A 7317-nucleotide genomic window follows, 5' to 3' on the forward strand; every position below is an offset into this window, starting at 1 on the left:
CCAAATGGCCCTTCAAGACTTGCAGGGTGACAATGATGAAAGTGCGAATCAAGATGACAATGAGGTGCTAATGATCAACCTTGGTGATGAAAAAGACTACTCTGAGCTGATTGTGGATGTTGAAAAAGGGGCTTACCCAAATTGGACAGTGGAATACGCTCTAAAATACAAAATAAAAAATGTTGACTCTGATCCTAGTTCCAATTCCAATTCCGACTCCGAGTCAACCCAGTTTGAGTTTAGTATTTCATCTTTTCAAACAACTGAGTCTAGCAAGGAAAACCTGGTCAAAACACCGAGGCATGATATTTATTTTGAATTTGACTCTGAAATGTCTCTTGACAATTTTAGCAATGAGAAGGAAGATTTAGAGTATTTTAATTTGCCTATGATTAACTGTGTGGATTCTGATAATCCAATTTTTGAGGAAGAAATTCCAAAAGAAATTCTAGAATTCATCGAGAGAGAAGAAGAGAGGCACGCTAAACCTTTTTCTGAGGAAATAATCACAACAAACATAGGCTCTGAAAACGAGCCCAAATTGATTTAAATTGGTGCAACACTATCTTCTCAAGAAAATGAAAAACTAATCTTTTTGCTAAAAGAATACAAAGATGTTTTTGCCTGGTCTTACAAGGACATGCCTGGAATAGACCCTGAAATTGTTCAGCACAAAATTCCCTTCCATCCTGATGCAAACCCAGTTAAACAAAAACTAAGACGTATGCGCCCCAATTGGGTTTTAAAGATAAAATAAGAAGGCACTAAGCAAATCGACTCCGATTTTCTCATTGTCACCGAATATCCTCAGTGGTAGCCAATATCGTTCCAGTACCGAATAAAACTGAGGGAATTAGGGTCTGTGTAGAATTTCGAGATCTCATCAAAGCAAGTCCAAAGGATGACTTTCCATTGCCACAAATAGACAAGCTTGTGGACAATACCGCAGGGCATGCACTGTTATCTTTCATGGACGGGTTTTCTGGGTATAATCAGATTCTGATGTCTCCTGAAGACAAAGAGAAAACCACCTTCACTACGCCATGGGAAACCTACTGCTACCGAGTAATGCCATTTAGTTTGAAGAGCGCTGGAGTCACTTACCAAAGGATAGCGACAACATTGCTGCACGACATGATGCTTAAAGAAGTTGAGGTATATGTCGACGATATGATAGTCAAATCGAAGGAAAGGGAATGACACTATGAAGCACTTCAGAAGTTCTTTGAGTAGATTAGGCAATACAAGCTACGTCTTAATCCTCAAAAATGCACTTTTGGGGTAACAGCTAGTAAAATGCTAGGATTTCTTATCACTCAAAGAGGAAACGAGGTAGACCCTTCCAAGATACAAGCTATCATAGAGATATCACCACCAAGGACAGAAAAGGAAGTAAGGAGCTTTCTAGGGAAAGTGCAATTCATTAACAGATTCATTTCCAAACTCACAGCCACCTGCGAACCTCTCTTCAAGCTTCTGAAGAAAGGTGATAATTTTGAGTGGAGTCAAGACTGTCAGGAAGCATTCGAGGCAATCAAAGAGTATCTTCAGAATCCGCTTGTGCTATCACCACCCATCCCTGAGAAGCCATTGATTCTGTATCTCTCAGTAACAAACACATCCATTGGATGCATGCTAGCACAAGAAAACGATGCCAAAGTAGAGTGTGCCATATACTACCTCAGCAAGAAGATGATGGACTACGAAACAAGATATACTCCCTTAGAGAAAACCTGCTAGGGGCTAGTATGGGCCACGAAGAAATTAGGGCACTACCTATTAGCATATCTGGTAGTACTGGTTTCTCGTTTAGGTTCAATCAAATATCTTTTCGAGAATCTAGCACTTATTGGTAAGCTGGCTAGGTGGTTATTGCTGCTAGCAAAATTCGATCTCAAATACATGACAAGGAAATCAGTAAAAGGAAGGGTTGTAGCAGAGTTCTTGGCAAACCACCCCGTGACAAAGGCCGAGGCAGAGGACTTCATGTTCCCTGACGAAGACATCTTGTGTCTTCTAGACAACACCTGGCAGCTTTACTTCAAACAATCAAGCAGAGTACGAAGCCTACATTGCTGAAATGGAGGCAGCCCTAGAACTAGGGGCAAAAAGGGTGGAAGTCACTAGAGATTCAAACCTGGTGGTGTCCCAAGCAAGAGGAGACTGGAAGGTCGAAGAAGACACGCTAAAGCTATACCACTCTATGCTGGAAGATCTAATTCCACAATTTGACTCAGTCATCTTCACACACACTCCACGAGTTAGCAATAGATTTGTAGACGCACTAGCAACACTGGCCTTTATGGTCGAGATACCCTTGGGATTCACAATGCAGCCTCTCATGATCAAGCAGAAGGTCAAACCAGCATGCAAATGCACCTTCACTGAAGAAGGTGAGGACAATGGAAAATCGAGGTATGAAGACGTGAAGAGATTCCTAGAAGAGGGAGAGTATCCCTCTGAAGCCACCTCAAAGGACAAAGATGGCTTTGCGGAAATTTGCCACCCAATTTGTAGTCTGCAGAGGAGCATTGTATCGAAGAGCACACCTAGGCCCCAATCAACTTTGCGTCACCATAGAAGAAAGCCGTTAGGTAATGGAGGAAATACACGAAGGAATCTGTGGACAGCACATGAATGGAGCAACAATGGCAAAGAAAATCATGTGTCAAGGATACTACTGGACTACAATGGAGGCCGACTGTGCTGACTATGTCCGTCGATGCTACAAATGCCAAACTCACACTGATCCCATGCGTGTCGCCCCCCCCCCCCCCCCCCCCCCCCCACGGAATTATATAACATGACATCCCCTTGGCCATTCTACACTTGGGGGATAGATGTCATTGGGAGTATAAATCCAAAGGGAAAATACAAGCAACAGTCCATTCTAGTGGCCATTGACTATTTCACCAAATGGGTGGAAGCAGTTTCTTATGCTACCCTCAAAACCACCAATGTGGCCAAGTTTATCCGCACTAATATCATCTATCGGTATGGTATACCTCGCGAGTTCATCTGCGACAACGGATCACACTTCAAAGGGGCAACAAAGAAGCATTTTGCTGAGTTTGGGATACAAAATCATCGGTCATCTACTTATCGACCTCAAACTAATGGAGCAGTTGAGGCTGCAAACAAGAACATCAAGAGGATTCTGCGAAAGACTACCGACATCTACACAGACTGGCCAGAAATGCTACCTCTGGCACTATGGGGGATGGACGCTGTCTTGCCTATCGAACTAGAGTTACCTTAGCTAAGGGTTCTGGCTTAGATTGGAATGATCAAAGAAAACTGGGTTCAAAACTGCTACGAGGAGTTGGCATTGCTAGATGAAAGAAGGCTAAAGGTATTATACCATGTGCAAGGGTATCAACGCCACAATGCACGAGCATTCAATAAGAAGGTGAAGCCACAAGATATTAAGGTGGGGGATATGGTGGTCAAAGCAATTCGTCGTCACATTTTGGATCCAAGGGGCAAGTTTAGACCACATTAGGGAGGACCCTACTCTGTCAAACGCATATGGTTTGGAGGAGCAGCATACATCGTAAACTTGGATGGGATGGAATTCGCAACACCAATCAACATCGACAAGCTGAGGAAGTATTACCCCTGAGAGATGCTTGTTGGGTTGAAAACCACAAGGGTAGACGAACCCAAGCAAAAATTAAGGCTGCCTGCTCGGTCGAAAATCCGCAAAGGCGGCTTAGGCAAAAACTAAGGTATAAATAAAGCGCTCGCTAGACTGAAAACCTGCAAGGGTGGTTTAGGCAAAATCAAGAGCATAAAAGGAGAGGAAAATACTCGAGTGAACCCTAGCCAAAAACAAAAACAAAACAAATCTTTGTGGAACTACATTTATGGCCTGATTCCCTCCATGGGATACATAGGCAGTCTCCAGATTGAGATTCGGTCACCGCAATCACTATCACTTCCAAATTTCTAGGACTATCCTAAAGCATATTCATTATCAAACCATGGCAAAGGCGTCCTAATAAAGCAACCAATGTTTTATTATTTCCAAAGGAAAAGGGAAAGCAAGCTTGAACAATTCTCAATCTATGAAAGCTAGAATCAAGCAAAGAAAATCTTTCGAAAAGCATAAGCAATTTGTCAATCTCTAGGTCTTCCTTCTCTTCGTGCTTTTGTCTTCCAAAAGGTCTTTCTTCAACCAACGCTTATACGAACCTGATAGCTTGTCAGCAAAGCTCTCAGATACATCTTGCATCACCCGATTCGGCCAAAGACGAAGCACATTGCAACGAAAGTTGGCATCATGGGCCTTAGAAACGGCATATTCAGGATCACCCAAGACTTTGGTTTGTTCTACCCCAAACTGTCTTTGAAAGCGAGTAGGAAAGTAGAAGGTGACTTGAGTGATACCAATCACTGCTACACCAAAATGGTTCATGGTACTTGCAGTCATGCTCGCAACGCCATACCAAGGGCAAACTCATTGAATCCGATCGCCCTTGCGAGTCTCCATCCATGCCTTCCAAGTAGCCTCAGTTGGGAACTGTCTAGTTACACGATGCTCCGTCCAGTGATCTAAATTATAAGGAAGTCATTCTGGCGCATCCCATACCCTTAGCTTTGCAAATAACCATCCCTAGAAAAGAAGGGAAAATTGTGAGTGTGAGAACACATGAATCAAAACAAAAGAGTGATGAGCAAAAAAAAAAAAAAAAAACAACTTGGCAATTGTAACGCCCCCAATTTTGGGTACGTTAAAAAGACAATTTCATTGAAACTTCAAAAATAGAGTCTAGCTCATTATTACATAACAACCTCCATAAGAGTATTTTTATTACAGCTCCGCCTGCTCCTCCATCCTTGCCAGCTCTTCGGCTCCGAAAGCCTCCAGGGTGCATAGCTTACCCTGTTCATCTACAAAGTCTGACACATTATACCGACGTCGCCATCAGTATAATATGTCAGGGTCACCAAAGGTAACACCATGAGCTATGAAAGCTCAGCAGAACAAACCCATACCCACAAACCCATATCTTACAAACAAAAAATCATATACAACAGATAGAAATAATAGCACACCCACATTCGCTATTCAAACTATCGTTGGTGTCTATGATTTTCTGAGTTTCTCCTACGCGACTCATCGTAGACCGTGTCACCATTTTTCATATACCAACCAACATTTCAAAAATCATTTTTACACACACCCAACCTCGGTTCCGTTGTTCCGGGTTCCCGAGTATCCTCACAATGGTTTCGCCGCACCGGGTTCTCATTGGCACAAAAACTTGCATTGGCTCCTCTCCGCAGATAACCAAGCCATATTACCAATAAGGCTACCACGTCCAGCTCCATTGGCAATCTTCACAATGGGCTACCAAGTCCGGCCACATTGTGGTTTTCACAATCCACGCAATGGGTTACCAAGTCCGGCCACATTACTAGTTTTCATACACACAACAGGCTACCAAGTCCGGCCACGTTGCGGTCTTCACAATCCACACGATGGGCTACCAAGTCCAGCCACATCTTGGGTTTCCATACACACAATGGGCTACCAAGTCTGGCCACATTGCGGTTTCAAAACATATCTCATCATTATCCACACCCTAGGTGTCATGTTTCTACTTTCTCGATTTTTGTGTCACGTTTTCATGCATAGACTCCACAGTAGGACTTTTCACATACGAAATCATAAATCATTCATTGTAATCTTGAAACTAAACTAGCAAGATCATCCAACTCTATATTGTTAATCATGCTCAATCAATACTTAAAGCATAACGCCACATGTACGGACGCCTTTGGAGTGAAAATCACTTATGCTTTATCACACCACAAGTAATACAAGCAATTCATATATGCATGCTCATAATCATCTTAAAGATCAAAATACAAATACTTCTAAACAAACGATAAGTTCTATCTTTCGAAATCCGTTAAGGATAATCTACTTATACTTAAGGAAGTGAGTAGAGGTATTCTACTTATACGTTGAGTTAGTGGACAAGGGACTCTACCTTAGCTTTTGGTGGTAGGGCGGCTACGGAAAGTACGTCGGTGATCGAGCGGAGTAACTTCCTACGGAATGCTTATGGTAGCTTCGAAAGAGAAAGGTTTCTCTTGAAACTAGATCTTGACTAAACTACTTAAACTTTTTTTGGATCGAAGGGTGGTTGAGGGGCGGTTTAGTGGCGGTCTTGGATGAGTTTCTTGAAGAACACAAAAAGAATTCAAGAACACCAAGAACAAGGAAGAACAAAGCAAGAACATTAGAAATTCTAGAGAGAGAAGTAGAAGAATGGAAGGTGTGAGTTGAATGCTGAGAAAGAGGTACTATTTATAGAAAAAGTCTTGGCTATTACCCAATGGATAAAATTTTTCCTAGCATTTATTGTCCAATGGATAAAGATTTTCCTATTAAACTATTCTAATAAACACATGGTACTTTATAATAAAATAAGTATACCTATATATATATATATATATATGTACAAAAAAATCTAGGTAGATTTCCAATATCCAATAAAAAATTACAAGATCAAGATTTTCTATTAAAATAATCCAATTTTGCACATGTTCTTATTAAAATATTGGATTTTGTACTTGGACAAATCTAGGGTATTTATATAATATAGTATATATGTCCAATATTTAAATATGGAAGTACCAAGTATCAAATTAAATAAAAAGGCTAAGATTCTCCCATTAAAATAATCATAAAGTACTAGTACTATAATATTACTAAAAGTACTTAGAATCTAGGATCTAGATTTACCCCAATATTTTAATGCACAAAAATCACATGGAAAATCCAAATTTTGATTATTTAATAGATCCTTGTACCTTGTTGGAAGATTAGTGCCATTATCCAATGGATAACAATTCCCCTAGTAGTTATTAACCAATGGGCAATAGTTTTCCTAGCGGTTAATAACAAATGGATAGTGGGATGGGATGATATCTAATAAATAATGCATATTTGTCCTTTGCCCAAGAGAATATACACCAATATATTACTATATCTTGTACTAATCAAATATTCTAATGAATGGCCTATTGTCCAATGGACAAATATTACCCTAACATTTATTGGCCAATGGATAAAGGTTAAAGGTCCAAAGGGTTCCACTAGGGTTTGAAAGGTTCAAAAAGGCTCATCTAGGGTTAGAAGAACATAACTAAGTGAATTGGTAGTTAGGTCCCTCTAACTAATCGGTTGGAAACTAATTTGATTTGCCACGAAGGACTAGAATCAACTGACGAAGGATTAATAACAGAGCAAAAGATTTTGTTTCATATAACAAAAGCTTTTTACATCACAAGGTGGATCATCCC

The sequence above is a fragment of the Rhododendron vialii genome, chromosome 9a (genome assembly GCF_030253575.1).
Source record: "Rhododendron vialii isolate Sample 1 chromosome 9a, ASM3025357v1".
NCBI classification, from domain to species: domain Eukaryota; kingdom Viridiplantae; phylum Streptophyta; class Magnoliopsida; order Ericales; family Ericaceae; genus Rhododendron; species Rhododendron vialii.